Raw genomic sequence first — 21478 nt, 5'->3', positions numbered from 1 at the left:
ATTACCATTACTTTTGATCTGGAACAATTGTAGCATATAGGTTAATAACAAATAATTATACGTAACATTTACTTATGACAAGATCTGGTCCATGGAGGCCAAAGGTGGCAAATTTGAAATTAAGATAAGGACAAAAATATGGAGAAAAAAACCAATAAAATACATAAGAAAATAGACATCACAAAACTTCATAACTTTAGAACCATGTACGGGTTTATCCTTAACCCTAACCCTACCCGTGGTTTTTTGGCTATCGGAAGGGAAAGAAGGAACGAAAAAGGAGAGAAGATGAAGAAGAAAGTCACTTGGCACCCCCGGGATTCGAACCTCGGACCCCTCGCATGCCACGCAGAAGATCCCCAGCATGTAGCTACACAGGTGGCGTTGGCCCGACCAGCGATTCCCTGGGTATATATGACTTGGTCTGATTAAGTCATCAAGTCCCGTGGAATGCATGCACGCAGAGTGATTTTAATAGTGAGCTTTAGTGAGTCCTAGTTGGGTTAGGGTTAATGTAAGAGAGAATGAAATACTAATAGGATTAGAGTTAGGGTTAGAGTTAGGGTTAGGATTAGGGTTAGGGTTAGGGTTAGGATTAGAGTTGGGATTTGTTTGGTATTCTCTTACATGAAGAATACACCCATGTATGCTAGGCCTTTTTGTGTTTTCAATATATGATAGCCTAATGTTTGTATTTTAAGGTAAATTATAGCAACTCAATTTTCAAAAATGCCTCCTTTGGCCTCCATGGACCAGATCATGTCCCATATAAAAGTGCTGTACATTTTGTTTTGTTCTTGCACATCTACTCCATTCACTGTATGTCTTCTTTTCCACCTTTATATTATGACTACGTTGATGGATTGGAAATCAATCACATCATCGAAAACTCTGATTAACTCTAAATATAGCCTCGATCACTTCATCTAAACCCAGGACAGTACCGTACTCATCGAGTATTGCCATTTCATAGCACCAAAATTACCAATTTGATAGCTGCCAAGTATGCAATATGTGACAAGATCTGGTCTATGGGGGCCAAAGGAGGCATTTTTGAAAATTAACAAACAATAGGCTATCATTTACTGAAAACACCAAAGGTCTAGCATACTTGGTTCTAAAGTTTTGAAGTTTTTTGATGTCTATTTTCTTATGTATTTTATTGTTTTTTTGACTCCATATATTTACTATTTTCTTATGTATTTTATTGCTTTTTGACTCCATATATTTAACTTTATCTCAGTTTCAAATTTGCCGCCTTTTGGCCCCATGGACCAGATCATGTCACATCATATCTTAAAGCCATATTATAACATTTCCATAAGAAATAGAATTGTATGTTTTTGGTATAAAATATTAAGATTTCAGATATGTTAGTTTACTAAAGTACATAACAATTGTGTAAAAAATAGAAATCTGAAAAATAACCAGGGCGTCCTCCTCAGCAAATGTTATAATATGGCTTTAACCAAAGGTTAATAAATATTGTCCAATTAGGTTACTAATATTTGTCCTACAGCTGGATACGGTGTCTTAGCCACTGACCATCAGATTGAAGTATTGCAAAAGTTAATGTAAACCCCATTGGGCACCATATCCACACCCATGGCAATACCCAATAGGACATTACATCGTAATTCACCCACATATTCTCATTGCCTATTTAGAAAGGTGTGTCTGATCTATTTTATGCTTTCATACTGGCAAGCATGACATACAGTTATAAGATATTACAGCTGCAATCAAACTCAAGAATGACGCATGGTTGCTCTCATTAGCCATTTCCAAGCTAGTTGGGGTTAAATTTGTTTAAAAGTAAGCCAAATTGGGTTTTTTTAACCAAAATGTTCACATATTTATTTATCATTAGACTTTATAAAGAAATAATATATGATAGCATTGCTATCTTCTGAAGACATCAGCAAGTATTTGATGCTGTATTTGCTATCTTCTGAAGAAACAATTCAACTAAACTTTGCATGACAGAGTAAGCACTGAACTGAGCAATATCTGCTGTGGAAAACAAGCATTGTGAATATAGAATGCTATATAGAATGGTTCCTTTATGAAGACACCATTTCACAAAACAAGAACTAAATGTTACATTCAGTTTAAAAAACAATACATATTTATATAACATGCAGTAACATAAGATCCTAGCACTTAGACAGAAAGTGTCACTTCAATCATATCTTAGCTATCTACTGAAGATAGCATTTGTCAAGTAACTTGTCATGTTGCTCAATTGCTTATTTGTTCACATATTATTTCTAGTTCTCACATTTATTGCTTTCTACTAAAGACTCAACTTCCTACACATGAATGTTGTCAAAACTCAATTCTCTATGCATTTAAAACAGCATCAAACCTAAACTGTGTTTTCCATTATCAAAACAATAATATAAGTTCTTTTTCAATGCATTATTATATTTCTTAACATTTAACTCACAGTATGCAGTAGTATTTATCTTTGTGCTGATTTTAGGTTAAGAAATTGAGTATTAGTTGTAATAGAAAAAAGAAAAATCAATATATCCAAGAATACAACACCATAATTGGGGAATGCAATGGGCTTTTCCAGTTAAACTCACATATGCCCTATGGAAGACATGACCTTAATTTCCACACAGGAAGTGTAAATTTCAAATAGAGCCATCCATTCAGGTAATTCCATTTGAAATTCACACTCCCTATGTGGAAGATTTATATGATCATGTCTAACATACAGGGTGTATGAATTTCAAATGGAATTGCCCAACAAGACACCATCAATCACCAACTGGATGCCCGGTTGAAGGAGACCTTTGATAAGTAACAGAAATGGTTAAGATGTTCAATGGCTCTGCACGACTATATTCTTGCCTACTACAGAAATGTAATATGATAACAAAATATTTTATAAAAAGCTGTACTGATTTGATTACATCTACAAAAAATATGACATTTGTTATCATAACAATGATAATAAAATCTGACAAATTTAAGATTTTTTTCAAAACACACCTTGCAAAGTGTAGATCTTTCTTCCCACACAAACTGCTTTAACACACCCAAGTAAAAGTCATTGCATAATCCCCGCGGCTATGAATTCCAGCCGGATATTTAGATAGCAAACAGACAAATACAGAATAAATTTGAATTGAGATACCCGAGGGGGAAATACTTTAAACAATTTGACATCTAGTGAGCAGAATGCTATGCTCCATCTCAACAGCTGCTGCACATTTGTAATGATTTCTCTGAAACTATTTTTACCACAAAAAGTAGTTGCTGGTTTTGAACAGGTTTTGAAATACATTCCAGAAAGGACAAGGTCTGTCTCAAGAACTACTGAACCAATACTAGGCATGTTTGTACTCATTTGAATGAATCCATATCGTTTCCTTGTTACGATAATTGCCTAAGTCATTTTTTGTAAGTTTGAGAACAAGTACGAAAAATGGTTCAAGTTCATTTGTTTTCCATCATGACACCAAAGCACATTAAAAAAACACCAAAATATATCAAAACAAAAGATAACAAGCTAATAGCCTCAAACTGTTGCACCCCCCCTGTACAAAGCAATCAATAAAAACATTATTTAAAAATATTAATTTAAAAGCAAATAATAAACATGAAATCACACTCACAATCGTCATAAGCATGGGAAAAAATGGCTAGAAAAAATTTAAGCATGCATTTAGACATATTTATTCACCAATATTTACACAAGAACAAATGATAATGAGACAAATTAAAAGGAATAATCAGAAATGATCAGGGTGATTACATAACTGATGCATGCCATATTTTGTACTTGTTCTTAAAATTACAAAAAATGCATGACTTAGGCAATCAACAAAGCAGGGTGACAATATCTAGGTAGATGTCAAATACAAGCATGAATGTTTATCAATTTTACCAACTATATGGATCGTATCTTCAACTTTACCTACTTGTGTGAACAAACAAAAACAGTTTGAATCCAACTACATGATTGCGTACTACTAAGACATTGTAAGAAGGTATATTGCTGATCGAGATCGATGAGCAAAAGTGATGCATGCTAGGAAGGAAAAAAAAAGGAAAAGGGCTCAAATTCTCGATCTTGGGTGACAAATTTTATAGCTTTTGAGCCCTTTTCATTTCCAGTCCATTCATTCATTCATATTTATTCGGCAAAATCGACAAGAATAATAAATATAATCAATCACAAATTATCACAAATTTAGCATACATGAAATACATGGATACAAGCAAAGACACCAAAAAGCCGAAATGCCAGGATAACCCATAAAGTCTAGCTGCAAATGTGTAAACTTATTTCCAATGGGGTCCTACATAAAGACAAGACGGTGCCTGGGATGGAGGACAAAACAAGCAAAAGGACAGAAAGGAACAGGTTACACAAATGCAGCGGACTCATATTTGTGTCAATAATAGCTTTGATTTGGGATGGTAAATTGTTCCAATCAAGTGTGGATTGATAGAAAAAAGACTTTTTGGTGTAAGATCCTATTCTCGGGACATGGAAATTTGAAGCACTTTATAGACCTAGTGGTATAATTATGAACATGAGATATTTGCCCATCGATCTCGATCAGCAATATACCTTAGAGAAAAGCTGATTTGATAGTCCTAGATATTTACCTCCAAATCACATGACACTTAGGACAAGCAACTTGCAGCACTTGTCACAAACAACTCAATACGATGTCACTGCACTAAAGTAACCATGTGACAGTTCTTGAATCAATTTTGTTGTGAATAGATGTAGGTCATCTTTGTCTGCCATCCAAAGCAAGGAGATAATCCAATTCAAAAAAAAATCTTGTAAATTAAAAATAAGCACACCTCTTGTAATGAAGTTCAATGAACACCTGGTTTTAAAATTTAAATATAATCATTAAGGCAAAAAAAACCACCACCAATTTAGCGCTTCAGCTGCTTAGCTTGCGTAAAAACGAGGTGAAACGTTTCAAAATTGGCAAAGCTCGAAAAATTATTCATGCAAAAATTTACACTTTTACTGTATTTAAATGTTCATGCTGCTAACATATTACCACAAAATAGAACACAGTTTTTGGTCATTACTAAAAGATCAAATTTTAAGACAAGAGGCTCATTTTGCTTAACGCGGCTGTGTACTCAAGACGTTGTTTCTTTCGCAAAATTGAGCTTTTTTGATATTTGTTACTTTGTTATGTTTTTTATAAATACATGGAAAGAAAATCCAGATTTATAAACTCCAACTGCGCTATTTTATGGATTTTATTCACTATTTCATTCGTGTTTGCAATTTTAAAAGAGAGAAAATCTTTGTTGTATCAGCGGGGGTGACACGCTTGGCAACAACGCATCGCGCTATGTATCGCAATTTGTTAACGCACAGATACGCTACGCATACGCGCCGCTTATCTGCATGCGTGGCGCATCCTTTGGAAACACTAATTTCAAGTCGTCAAATGGCTCCGTTTTAGCTGATAAAATGTGGGTTTTTTCAAGTTCTTTTCCTCGATTTGAATATCAAGTTATGAATGGATTTCGCTCAAACTTCTCAACGGGCTGTGGATTTACCCGATGTTCACATAATATAAGGTAGAAAAACGAAAACTGCCGCATTCTCCTGCGAGATTCGATGAAAGGGCAAAATGTTTGTTTTTTTGTTTGTTTGTTTTATTTCTTCTTTAACCTGGGACACTCAATCAGTTGAAAACACAATTAATCATCTGTTCTTCCTTGAGGCCCAGGGATCAATACAACATTTACATAACATAATTATTAAGGTTTTAAAAATACTACATACATTCAAATACACGATAATATTGCAAATTTTGATAAATACAATGCTTACAAAATAAATCAAATTACAATGTGACTTTACAACATGTTTAAAATACTATTAATATTACATACATAGGCAAAGCATATAGAATAAAGGATCAAATATTAAACATTAAAACTACTTAAAAGATAAAACACTACAAAAATCAACCTATGAACCAGCATAGCTATAAAACAATAATAATTATAATATTATTCAAAACAATCGATTGCACCAAATACAAACTAAATGTGACCACTTTAAACTTTAACGGACCATTATTTCAATGTTCATTTTCTCGGTAAAATGACGATTTAGGTACACGATAACTCAATAAATACAGCATCTATAGGTAAGCAAATATGATCATCGTAAAAAGCATGATCGACTCAAGAAACGGTTTTCTCATTTTTTATAATTTGGTCTATTTCCGATTTTAGGCATCATTTTGTGCAAATAGGCGTTTGTGAATTTTAAAAAGTTCAATTTGATGCCTTATATGGTCAATATCTCAAAAACTAAGGCCAATATCAAAAAAATAAAAAACCGTTTTTGGAATGGAGCCTCAAGATTGAGCTAAAAACAAAATAAAATATTTTGGAAAGAGTGTTTTTTGTTATGATGTACCTAACAAATATTGCCAAAAACTCACTTTTTGTGATTTTCTTCATAATTGTTGTTTTTACCCCAAATCTGTATTTATATTAAGATTTATTGATGTCTTGCCTTTATAAAAATGTATACTTTTATATGTCTTACGCGAATAATTACAAAGTTATTGCACTTTTACTACATGCATGTCTGAGAGTACACAGCCACCTTAACATCACTATTAAAATGGAAGAATTACACATAAGTGGGTACATATATCACATTACTCGGACTCTATAGTAAAATCAAGTCACCGACCTCACATTATATTCACTCCAATTCATATTCATAATAGATTCCAATCAATATGAAATCAACACAGTTTATTCCATATGTGAGTGATATGGGCAAAATGAATCCAATGTCAATAGTATTCAATTTGGACTTTTTCTATTAAACTATACTTGACATGTTGTTACTAATATATATGACTGAAAATTGCCTCAAAGTTTAACTAATAGTTCTTATGATACAAAACATTTTGCATCCTCAAAACATTACTCGGTGGTCACTCGATAGTTGGCCCAACAATAACAAAAATATTCTTGATCCTGCACACAGCTCAAAGAGTTTGCCATGATTTGCCATGGATAGGTTCTGTAAATTTAGTCCATTGACTAAGATAAGTGACCATTGTTGAGGAGAAGGCCCATAGAGTACATTGTATAATCAATATTTTTGACAAAAGGAGTTGTCCTTGTCAATTTTAGCCATGTACTTTTGATTATTTACATAGCTTCTCCAAATCACTGTGTATACATCCATCCCAAAATCTGATTGCTATTATTATATGGGTGAATGGACAACAAAAGAATTGGTTTCTCCAGAGGGCCTGTACTTAAGCACTTTTTGGAACTGGCCGGTGACTAAATCTTTATTGGGCGAATTAAGGTGTGTCCACCAGTAATGAACAAAAGCAAACAAAAGACCCTGTCTTCTTGTCTTGATCATAACTCAAAATCAAACCCACCATCTCCAATGATCCAATCCCTGAGGCTGATCTCATGTACATGAAAATATGTCCCCTAAGTTTCTCTTCACATTTGTTGAGTAGACAATGACACCTTACTAAAAAGTGAGGTTAGACTTTTCATAACCTGGCTTGCATGCAAATTAGATAAAGTGTATATCGAAAAATCGCTTGCAAGAAACAAGCAGGATTTTCACTCAAAAAGAGAGTGAATTCATAACCGATCAACAAGCCGTGGGTGGCTTTTCACTCAGGAAAGAGTGAACTTCGCTCGAAATGGTTGACTTTGTGCCATGAAACTGCTATCACTCAAAGATATCAAGCTGTATTTTAGCCCACTTTGACCGGAGTGAAAATTCAAAGATGAACGAGTGAACAGTTTTGGCTCTTTGAGAATGAATTCCAGCTCTGGAGTTAAATATGTTTGCTCCTAAATCTTGATATTCAAAGGGTATTTAATTCAAAAATTCTACAAAATGTCATCTTTTAGATAAGTTATGTACAACCGGCTCATCTGACAGGTGTATTTATACATGTTGAACATCCTGGAAGTTTTTCTACTGAGCCATAAAATATTGATATATAAATCACCGGTCTATGACAGTCTTTATGTAATATTCATTGCAATGTGTAATTTCATACTTGTAAACTTATTTATTTATAAGCAGTCTCATTTGATATGGAGTTAATGATTACAATAGTGGATGGAGGAACAGATATTAAAGGGGCACTTTAATAAAAAAAAAGCGCAGCGATTTATAGTGCGCTACGCACAGGCACAACACCTAGACGTTGATCCACAAGCCTCAGCAAACTTACAGGTTGTCGCTGACCACTATGGTCCCACATCATTCCATAAACCATTATCAACAAATCAGGGACTTCGCTGCTAAAAGAGCGCACACCCAAGACATCCACAAATAACCTTCGCAACCAGGATCCCAGAGTTTCGTACGGGTTACAACAAGACAATTAGCAGTAAGTTCCTTGTCCAGGGAATTTCAAGCTTAACTCAATTTTTCCACGAGCGCGTACTAGGCAACGCCAGGGTTCGAACCAGCAACCTCTCGCACCATAGTCGAACGCCTAATCGATTGAGCTAACTTGACTGCTAACTTAATAGTGGCTCAAGGAGCAGATATTAAAGGGATGAACAAAGAATGTTTTGGCTCGATCCGCTCCAGTCAAATCATCAGCATGCATAAATAGGACAAACTGATTCAGCTCATTCATAAATCTAATATATTAATGAAAGTGTTAATGATTATACCAGCATCAACTGCCCAACTTTTGCATGTTAACCATGCTTTATTCCTAGTATCAACTGCCCACCTTTTACATGTTACCATGCTTTATTCCCAGCATCAACTCCCCACTTTTTTTACATGTTAACCATACTTCATTCCTGGCATGAACTGCCCATCTTTTGCATGTTAATCATGCTTTATTCTAACATCAACTGCCTACCTTTCAGTTTTACATGTTACTTAAACATGCTTTATTCCTAGAATCAATTGCCCATCTTATTCATGTTAACCATGCTTTATCAGCTTCAACTGTCCACCTTTTACATTTTACAGCTTTACTTGCACAGAATAAAAGTTTGTACATACTTGTCTTCGTGTTGCATGTACAATTTTGTATTCATCAGATTGCTTTCACATTTGCTCTTTCCAAGGTTAGTGCATATAAAGTTTATGTTGGTTCAAAAAACTTCTTGGGTACTCTAGCATATTACTGTTTATTATCTGTGCATGGTTTTAGAATCGGGACTATGGATCAATAGTCTGTGGGTTCAAACCCCATGGGGGAACATTGCTTCCATGAAATAAAGTTGAACAAATTGTTTGAATATGTTTTTTGTTTCATTTATTTTGTGATACCTAGCATCATCCCCCACTTTTTTTTTAAGTTGAGATTTTTATAAAACTGGAAACCTCTGGCTACATAATGTTACAAAATATTTTTTGTAGATTAATTCATTTAGCAAAAATATTGTGAAATTTACAACACATTGTCTATGGAGCAGTGTAATACACATAATTATTATGCATAACTTGCTAACGCAAAATCGGAATCAACTGAAATTTTGGGAATGAGCTTTTTCTCTGATATCTACTGAAAATGTCATATAAACATTGTAAAAGAGGATGATATGATCATGAAATACTCCTTTAAAAGTAACATAAATGATCAAGCAACCAAGATCAAGCATACCGGTATACATCTGCTGTATGTAGCATTGCATATGTTGACTATGAGCTACTATGATAAAATATTGCATACTCATACTGATTACCATCCAATCCAGCTTGATCCTATATGATAATGTCAATCAAGAAGCAGAGAAACATATTGCAATTAAAAATCGCTTCCATAACTTGAATTTACAGAAAACTGCTAGAGTAGCTAAATGCATCATTATTGAGAGCCTTTTTCAATTTAAACGATAACATCATGCCTCGCAGCCCAGCACATCTTCCCTATCACACTTAAGCTGCACAATAAGTATGTTGTATGACTACATAACTGCTCTTTTCAATGCGCAAATTGCAAATATTTCTATTCAGCCATGAAAGTCAAGATTTCTTATCACAAAGGTAACTGTACTATTCTCAGGGTGAGCATACTGGTCTGGTTTTGCTGGGAGAAGTAAGAATATAGAAGGTTGCTAAACCCAGGGGCGGCGCCAGGGTATTTTGATAGGGGGGGGCAACATTTTTTTGGAAATTTGATATGCGGCGCTTGGAAAATTTTCAAAATGAAAGCACAAATGAAGCCATTTGATGCACCATTGATATTCAAAGGGTATTTAATTCAAAAATTCTACAAAATGTCATCTTTTTAGATAAGTTATGTACAACCGGCTCATCAGACAGGTGTATTTATACATGTTGAACATCCTGGAAGTTTTTCTACTGAGCCATAAAATATTGATATATATATCACCGGTCTATGACAGTCTTTATGTAATATTCATTGCAATGTGTAATTTCATACTTGTAAACTTATTTATTTATAAGCAGTCTCATTTGATATGGAGTTAATGATTACAATAGTGGATGGAGGAACAGATATTAAAGGGGCACTTTAATTTAAAAAAGCGCAGCGATTTATAGTGCGCTACGCACAGGCACAACACCTAGACGTTGATCCACAAGCCTCTGCAAACTTACAGGTTGTCGCTGACCACTATGGTCCCACATCATTCCATAAACCATTAACAACAAATCAGGGACTTCGCTGCTAAAAGAGCGCACACCCAAGACATCCACAAATAACCTTCGCAACCAGGATCCCAGAGTTTCGTACGGGTTACAACAAGACAATTAGCAGTAAGTTCCTTGTCCAGGGAATTTCAAGCTTAACTCAATTTTTCCACGAGCGCGTACTAGGCACCGCCAGGGTTCGAACCAGCAACCTCTCGCACCATAGTCGAACGCCTAATCGTTGAGCTAACTTGACTGCTAACTTAATAGTGGCTCAAGGAGCAGATATTAAAGGATGAACAAAGAATGTTTTGGCTCGATCCGCTCCAGTCAAATCATCAGCATGCATAAATAGGACAAACTGATTCAGCTCATTCATAAATCTAATATATTAATGAAAGTGTTAATGATTATACCAGCATCAACTGCCCAACTTTTGCATGTTAACCATGCTTTATTCCTAGTATCAACTGCCCACCTTTTACATGTTACCATGCTTTATTCCCAGCATCAACTCCCCACTTTTTTTACATGTTAACCATACTTCATTCCTGGCATGAACTGCCCATCTTTTGCATGTTAATCATGCTTTATTCTAACATCAACTGCCTACCTTTTAGTTTTACATGTTACTTAAACATGCTTTATTCCTAGAATCAATTGCCCATCTTATTCATGTGAACCATGCTTTATCAGCTTCAACTGTCCACCTTTTACATTTTACAGCTTTACTTGCACAGAATAAAAGTTTGTACATACTTGTCTTCGTGTTGCATGTACAATTTTGTATTCATCAGATTGCTTTCACATTTGCTCTTTCCAAGGTTAGTGTATATAAAGTTTATGTTGGTTCAAAAAACTTCTTGGGTACTCTAGCATATTACTGTTTATTATCTGTGCATGGTTTTAGAATCGGGACTATGGATCAATAGTCTGTGGGTTCAAACCCCATGGGGGAACATTGCTTCCGTGAAATAAAGTTGAACAAATTGTTTGAATATGTTTTTTGTTTCATTTATTTTGTGATACCTAGCATCATCCCCCACTTTTTTTTTAAGTTGAGATTTTTATAAAACTGGAAACCTCTGGCTACATAATGTTACAAAATATTTTTTGTAGATTAATTCATTTAGCAAAAATATTGTGAAATTTACAACACATTGTCTATGGAGCAGTGTAATACACATAATTATTATGCATAACTTGCTAACGCAAAATCGGAATCAACTGAAATTTTGGGAATGAGCTTTTTTCTCTGATATCTGCTGAAAATGTCATATAAAACAGGATATGATCATGAAATACTCCTTTAAAAGTAACATAAATGATCAAGCAACCGAGAATCAGCATTATAAGAACACACCTGCTGTATGTAGCATTGCATATGTTGACTATGAGCTACTATGATCAAATATTGCATACTCATATTGATTACCATCCAATCCAGCTTGATCCTATATGATAATGTCAATCAAGAAGCAGAGAAACATATTGCAATTAAAAATCGCTTCCATAACTTGAATTTAGAGAAAACTGCTAGAGTAGCTAAATGCATCATTATTAAGAGCCTTTTTCAATTTAAACGATAACATCGTGCCTTGCAGCCCAGCACATCTTCCCTATCACACTTAGTTGCACAATAAGTATGTTGTATGACTACATAACTGCTCTTTTCAATGCGCAAATTGCAAATATTTCTATTCAGCCATGAAAGTCAAGATTTCTTATCACAAAGGTAACTGTACTATTCTCAGGGTGAGCATATTGGTCTGGTTTTGTTGGGAGAAGGTAAGTATATTTGGGATTGCTAGACCCGCAATTATACTTGGTAGCCCAATTGGCCGACTTTTGAAGTTTGTCCCGCAAATTTTGAGCATTTCTTGTCCTTTAAAAACCTATGGTTATCTAGGCAAGGCTCCTGCGACTTTCAGTAATTTCCTGACACATATGAAGAGCTTGGTTCCAAACCATGTTGAGGCCAGAATAAGGGGAGACACGTTCTTCCACGCCCAAATTTGAGATTTCTTGATACTTATGAACACCAAGATGTATTCTTTCACTTGAAACTGATCAAATACACCATGTTAATATTTGCTCACTATTTTTGCTTGCTTTATTTCACTCTTTTTAACTCTTAAAAGTTACATGGCTCAAGACAAGTTAGTAAATTAGTGGGAAATAGTGAGTCAGGAATGTGCAAATGAGAAATATTGTGATTACGCAAGCCATTTGCGTCGAGCGTATGTCCAACACAGTCAATATATATTTCTAAACTCTCTGAAAGCTACAGGGTATCTCAGAAAGAACTGTACTATTGGAAATTATTAGTTGTTAGTTTTTGAATGCTTGCCCAAACCAAACAACTCTTATAGTGTATAAAAAGATGGCATTCGTATATATTTTCTAAATTTTGCAAACTGACCATTCTTGAAATGCACAAATTATATAAATCAATATACCTCACATTAAATCAGTTGTAGCATTCAATAATCCAGTGGTAGGTCACAACCCTTTTGGTGGCCACAGCCTCTTCCAAAAGGTAATTGTGGGACTTGCCTGAAAGATGTTTTCAAAAATATATCTCTGTGCATTAAAGTGCAGAGTATTGGTCAAAGGATATTTAACACATTTTAGCATTAAAACTGCACATTTCTGCATGCTTTACGCACATTTGTCCCGGTAAAGTTATCCTGTGAGCCAGTTAGCAAAACAACTTGGAAATTGTGCCCCCGCTGATAAGTTTCGGTAGCATCATTTATGTTATGCTTAGGCTGTGCTATATTTTACTCATGAAATTTGTGTCACTTGAAAAAAAGCTCTGCAATAATCTGTATTGGATAATCACTTAGTGCACGTTCATTTAGACTCATGGAATGGGTTCAAAAATAAAGGCATGAATTTTAGGTCAAGAAAGGTCAAGAACTTTCTAATTACAACATATGTGATAGCTGCTTTATTACACATTAACAATTCAGACCTGTTTAGTATGAGTCTTGACAACACTATACAGTTCTATTAGAGACACCCTATATTGCTTTCAATCTGATAAAAATGTTACTTACCTGAATTGAGTAATATCCATGTTGTGGTAAAGTCATCAGGATGAATCCAAATGATCACAAGGTGACAGCAAAAATGCAAGAAAAAGAAAAGAAGACAAAATTATTAACCAATGTAATCCATTTATTTAACATTTATTATAGAATAGCCAAACATACCAATGCTATCTTCAGTAGATACCACCTAACATTTATTATATAGTAACAAAACATGCCCGTGCTATCTTCAGTAGATAGCATCCAACATTTATTTTATAATAGCCAAACATACCAGTGCTATCTTCAGTAGATAGCACCTAACATTTATTTTATGATAGCCAACCATACCAGTGCTATCTTCAGTAGATAGCACCTAACATTTATTTTATGATAGCCAAACATACCAGTGCTATCTTCAGTAGATAGCAACTAACATTTATTTTATGATAGCCAAACATACCAGTGCTATCTTCAGTAGATAGCACCTAACATTTATTTTATGATAGCCAAACATACCAGTGCTATCTTCAGTAGATAGCACCTAACATTTATTTTATGATAGCCAAACATACCAGTGCTATCTTCAGTAGACAGCATCAAACATTTACTATATAATAGCGAAGCCCCTAACATTTATTTTATGATAGCCAAACATACCAGTGCTTTCTTCAGTAGGTAGCATCCAACACTTATTTCATAATAACCAAACATACCATTGCTTTCTTCAGTAGATAGCATCCAACATTTATTTTATAATAGCCAAACATACCAGTGCTTTCTTCAGTAGATAGCATCCAACATTTACTTTATAATAGCAAAACATACCAGTGCTATCTTCAGTAGATAGCATCCAACACTTATTATATAATAGCCAAACATACTAGTGCTATCTTCAGTAGATAGCACTTAACATTTATTATATAATAGCTAAACATACCAATGCTATCTTCAGTATATAGCACCTAACATTTATTTCATAATAACGAAACATACCAATGCTATCTTCAGTAGATAACATCCAATATTTATTTCATAATAACCAAACATACCAGTGCAATCTTCAGTAGATAGCATCCAACATTTATTACATAATAGCTAAACATGCCAGTGCTATCTTCTGTAGAGAGCATCCAAAATTTATTTTATGATAGCCAAACATGCCAGTGCTATCTTCAGTAGATAGCATAAAACATTTATTATACAGGGTGTCCCAGAATGATTTGTACCGTGTTTGCGAAAATAACTAAAAATAGAAGACGGGCAGTGTATATATTTTTGATACCAGCATTATAATGTTGGACATGTCTCCTACTTATTCTGTTAATTTCAGCACGCTACCTTTATTTGTTTTGGCGTGGCATGCAATAATGTAAAATCGATGAAAAACGACTCGCATACCTTTGAAAAATGGCACGATACGATTAAATGAAGAACATGGGATGTTTGGCACAGCATTTCGACGACAACTACTGTTGGGGTTGGGCCCCGGTTGGGCCTTAAAGCTTGCGGACAGCGGCAATGTTCGCTCAAGTTCTTACAGTCTTACGAGCACCTGAAGCTTCACTCTGCCGATTCCTGACAGTTCCATGCTCGTCAAACTTCTTTACGTTATACACTATCGTCTAATTAATCTTCTTTGCGTCTCAACATAGCTGCCGGTTTGCCAGTAAGTTTTTGAAAGAAATCCACGTTGCTGCACAATAAATTGAGGAGCCGTCTTTTCTGTACCACAAGCAGTTCGATCTCTGCAAGCATTTCAAATGACATGGACATCACACCACAATAACTATATTTAAAACTACCGCCAAAGAGAGAATGGGATTAGGCCACATCCTTAATTCCATATAATGCTTGCTTCGTAACGTCATAAATAATAGATAGATATCGGCTATTAAGTGGAAATATGAACAGGGCACAACCAAAATACCTGCATAACTTTTTCTAAATAACTTTGTGCTGAACGGTTAGTAATGTTACAGATTTTCAAAATAGGTTGCGTTGTCAAAACTTAGAATTCACCATTTTACGCAATCTTCTATAACATCTACTAGAAACATCAAATTTTTAAAATCTAAAAAATCTGAGAAAGCTAAATATATGTATAACTTAAAATGCAAAACAATATGACCATTCAACATGCCCTTCATACCTAAAAAATTCCATCTTTCCCGGTACAGATCATTCTGGGACACCCTGTATAATAGTGAAACATGCCAGTGCTATCTTCTGTAGATAGCATCCAAAATTTATTATATAATAGGCAAACATACCAGTGCTATCATTTGTAGATAGCATCCAACATTTATTTTATAATAACCAAACATACCAGGGATATCTTCAGTAGATATCATCTAACATTTATTATTTAATAACCAAACACATTCTATACAATAATTGATCAGTTAAATTGGTCACTTTGGGTCATAACAGTTCATGTTTTGGTTATTCCTTCATTCCTTTTTAGGTTTTAATTATTGTTCTTAATCATGTTAATTGTTTTTTAAATATGTGCATACTTTTTAACCAGTGTAATTTATATATTTGCTTTCCATGTTTAAATTTGTATCATGTGTTATTATCATGTTTATTGTAAAGCGCTTTGAGATATTATATTGTACTGCGCTATATAAGAATTAAATTATTATTATGTAATTTTACACAAAATTAGGGTTAGGGTTAGAGTTAGTTTAGGGTTAGAATTAGGGTTAGGATTAGGGTTAGGGTTAGGATTAGGGTTATGATTAGGATTAGGCTTAGGGTTAGGGTTAGGGTTAGGATTAGGGTTAGAATTAGGATTAGCTTACACGAAATAATTACATGAAGGATCGACCCATGTTTTCATTAAAAATATTGAAATTTTTAGTCACTCCTGTAACTGTGCATTTAATTGGCTTATAGTTATACAAGCATGTAACCATGTCTGCTGGCATTATGTAATACGTAAAACATGTTCCCCGATTTTAATGAAATTGCCATTATTGAGTGACATAATCATCATTGTGACAAGGGTATTTGGAAAATGTGAGTAAAAATAACTGAATTATACTGCAACTATGAGCCTCATAATGGCAGATGTGTCATGTGGGAGTCTGGTCTGTCACACAACCATATCCTGCTAATGGGCTATTCCATTTAAAATCCACACTCCCCTGTGGAAGATTTTGAAATATCTACCACAGGGGAGTATGAATTCAAATGGAATGAGCACATTATGCAGCTCCATTTGAAACTCACCCTCCCTCTGTGGAAGATTCAAGTTGAATCGTTCTCAGAGGGGGTATGAAATTTCAAATGGAACTGCCTAATGTGCTCATTCTATTTGAAATTCATACTCCCCCTGTGGCAGGTATTTCCAAAATCTTCCACATGGGGAGTATGGATTTTGAATGGCATAGCCCAATAACAGTGAGCATGGCGAGTGATCCCTACAGATTGATCTTCTAAATATTGTTACTTAGCACAGCAGCTGGCAAACACTCATTGATGTAAATCCAACATCATCAAGGGATATAAAAGGCTTATAAAAAGCAATACCCCTGTCAATTTACTTCATGATGAACCAACTCATCCGGAATCAATTCCCTAATTCCCCAGAATTCCTTAGTTTCTTAAGATTGTTATTCTATAAATCGTTACTTATCGCAACAGCCAGTAAACATGCAATTATCAAGGGAAATATAAGACTATAAAGCCACACCTTAAGTTACTTCAATATAAACCAACTCATCACATATCAATTCCCTGATGATGAACTATTAATTAACATGGAACCATGCATCAAAAACTAACCAAAATACCCTGGAAAATTACTTCATGCATAAGCCTAATACTAATAAAGTTGAAATCCATTGCTGATTAAAGGAGTGTTTTGTGATTCTTGCATCCTCTTTTTTATGGTATGTTTCAGAAGATAACCACACAAAAAAGCTTCAAATTTCAGTTGATTCCAATTTTGCATTTGCCATGTTTGTGTATGGTTATGTGTATTACTTAGGCTTCATATGGCACTTTGTTGTAAGTTTGTTATGTTAGTTGATAGAACATAAGTACATAATATTTTCAACTCTCCCCATGTGGATGTTAACTGCAGACGACAAGTTTCATATTTTAATTAAAACATTTCCGAATTGTACATTGTCATGACCATATTTGGAATCAGCATACAAAATGCATTAAAATGAGTACAAACAAGCCTAGTATTGGTTTGGTTCAGAGGATCTTGAGGTAGCTCTTGATATTTACAGAAAATATCTTAAAACTGTTTATGTTGAAGCCTATGGCTACCACGCAGAGCATATATACTTTTATGCAAACCTCTTGCTAACTTTTTAAGAGTCGCCTTTAAAAGAGCTATAGCACACCAGACCTTAGTATGACACTATTGTGAATTGCGGCTTCAGTTGCAAGTGACTTTTACATTGAATACACTTTTTGATAATCTTTTGAGATATCTCCATAGAACTTGGCGATTACCATAGCAACCTCAGATTAAATGGTTTTAAGTAAAAGACTGACCAATCCTCCTGAGGGCTGCGGTACCCATCAATGTTTCACTTCCAGGATAACATTAAACATCTCTTTCATGTCAAAAAGGTGGTGACGGTGGATGACATTATAAAAGCTTTTACCGAAATATGTATACATATCTTGATTTCTTTTTTTTAAATCCCTGCTTTATGCAGGACAATAAGCACTGACAAATTGGCAAAGGATACCATTATAGGAGAGCGTAATATCCGGCATGGAAGGCCAGAAGGCATATCCGGCATGAGAAAGCCAAATAGGAAACATGGCAGAGAAGACTTCATTTATGTATCAAATATCCATATATTTTGCGGTTTCTTGTTATTTCCTGAGATGAGGGATTACCGTACTTGCCCGGGTACTTTCAATGCGGTATTCTAACTGCGATATTATCAAGTACACTGAGGATGTTTTCAAGCAAAATCATGTGCATTTATCCTACACTTCATTTTTAAGCTTTCCTTCCAGTTGGCTATTCCAGTTGAAATCCATACACCCCCTGTGGAAGATATGACCTTAATCTCCTACACAGAATTTCAAATGGGATTACCTGAATGGTTCACTCCATTTGAAATCTGCACCCTCCCTGTGTAGGAGATTAAGGTAATGTCTTCCATAGGGGGTGTATGGATTTCAACCGGAATAGCCTAATATGCTGAAAATCCTCTCAATATTGGATACCGGTATATTTCCTGATCGCAGAAAATTGACAGGAGATGGAACTGACACTTCAAGCAAACTACCGGTACTAAGGGCTCATATTGAAATACCCTACCACGCTTTCACACCGAAAGAAGGCAGGATTACCCTCGCTAAGCGCGCGCCTCAGGAAAGCTCGGAAATAAAACGGATTATAAAGATGGATTATATGCATCAGTGATACACCCTGCCTTTTGAAGTGGTCCATGACGAATGGGAAGAAAACAAACTGACTATGGCTCATCGCACAACCCAGGAAAGCGCGCTCCTAATTTAAGTGGCTAATTGCAGTGTTATAATCACACAGGATTTTAACAAAAGAAGGCTAGCATAAGAAAGCTGCAGGATGGCGCACACCTTCCTGTGTAAGGGAATTTCAATATGAGCCCTAAAGCTTCTTTGGCCATATCACAAGATGTTTAAAGAAAAAAAAATGTCATAAGGAATGGTTGCAGGCATGAGCATTGATCCGGGGGAGGGGGGACAGTGGGGACATTGTTTGTTTGTTTGTTCTTTACAACCACTCTTTGACAATTCAGACCATTTGTCCCACGCACATTTCAAGCCGAATTGGCGCTAATGGTTGCAGGCTAACGAAGATGAGGAAGGCCAGCAGCAGGATCGATGGATGGATGGCATATAAAATAGAGGATTAGTATAAGTATCACAGAAGACTTGCCGCCAACCAATGAATATGGAAAGCACTTGTTGAAACCACAAAATCACTATATTTGGCACAATGGTGCACAGTGTGACTACATAGAGTAAGAGTGCAATATTTACATTTGCATGTTGCTAAACAATAGTAAAATACACAAGAATTTTGACTCTTCTCTATAATTAACCCATATCAAAATCAATTGTTATCATTAAATGTAGCTCATTTGATCAAATCACAAGTAATCTAGCAGGTGATACTAATCGTCCGACCGACCGTCTCGGCAGTCCCGACCTTAGAACTTTTTTTTTTGAAAAAAGGGGTTTTTTTGCGATTTTCCAAAAATGGCATGTATTTTTCGTCTGAAAAACCGATGATTTAAAAGAAACGTTGTAAAATACCATATCTTGCATGTTTACGTGTCCGGCTGTACCTGACTGTCGGGTTCCGCAATTTCATATACCACCTCAGCGTCTAAGCTCTAATACAATTTGCTATCCACCTGCACATTTCGGACGGCGCATCTAGGGATGAGTTTATTTACAGGCAAAATATGGTAAAAGTAGATAAAATTTGAAAACAGTTGTACCAGATATTCATTTCTTGTTTATAAATATTTATATTCATGATATTTGTTCGTATCGACTAGGAAGTAACATTGCACAATTTTTTTCAACATGTTTGTTGAGGCTACTTTTATTAAGAGCACAAATCGCTCGGTATAAATATGATTTCACTTTAAACATGACGGACACAACACGAGTAGCGCTAGCTGTACAGGTGAAGCAAGGGACCGAACACGCTGATTAATATGATAGTTTTGAAAAGCAGAAAACACTACATGTAGGAGAATTGTACACTTCATTAAACGTAGGAGCTACAATTGTTTAAGGTGCAAGTGGCGAGCACAGATGCTGGACCATGGTGTGATGTTGCTGCTACGGAAATGCTTGAACCATTAATTGCATTCGCCGATTCGGTATTCGCCATGTATGTTTCTGGGAAACGGGGAAAAAATATAATAATTTCCCGAATAATTTTTTTTTTCCCTAAGTGTCTTTGAAAAAAGCGGTATTGTATTCAATCTATGATATACACAGACATGACAGGTGATGAGTGCAGCCTACTTGTAGTGCAGGGCAATACATTCAAAAATTGTTTACATCTATCGCTATGGTAATTAATCCTGTTACATCACTTCAACAGTGAATATCTAAAGTAAAAACATTATTCTCTGCTTTCTTACAATTCACCATCTATCTATAAGGTCATTGTCACATAGACTTATATGTGATGCAAATTTTGTAGGATTTCATTACAACTCGTCATGACATTGAGCCAAAATCTCACCCAAACTCATCTGAAATTCCACCCACAAATCTGATTTAGCATCACTCTTGGAATTTTGTATGTGTTTCACCAAGGCTGAGTGGCTGACTTCTACCTCCCCTCACTCATGTCTCTCCTCTTTGTTTCTTCATTTTTTTCCTCTATTTTCTCCTTCCATGTGCATTATCCCTATATCTTATGTCTGTACTCTGTATGCATTTACGTAGCCAGGCAAACGAGGACACACACAAGGATACACACATGTCAAATGAGGACACCCAGTGACCGTGGACGTCCTCCGTGATTTAAATATATCCAAGACATCGCAAATAACGTAAAAATGCATTTAAAACGGGTCCACCTATGGGTGGTATAGGACAGGCCACGGTTAGATAGTAAGTGGTCTGGTGTGTGTGAGTGAGGTCCACGGTATGGCGAATAAGAACTGATGTGTGAGTCGATCCTCGGTTAGTATGTTTTAAATCAAGTGAAAAATGAGGTCCTTGTTTTACTGCCTACGCGAGTGGGGGTGTGTGGGTGTGTGTCTGTCCATGTCCATCTCGTTGTCTCTATCAATCCATGTTCTTTAAAATCCAT

This window comes from Amphiura filiformis, chromosome 6, assembly GCF_039555335.1.
Source record: "Amphiura filiformis chromosome 6, Afil_fr2py, whole genome shotgun sequence".
Lineage (NCBI taxonomy): Eukaryota > Metazoa > Echinodermata > Ophiuroidea > Amphilepidida > Amphiuridae > Amphiura > Amphiura filiformis.
The sequence above is the reverse complement of the archived record's forward strand: the minus strand, read 5'-3'. Positions refer to the sequence as shown.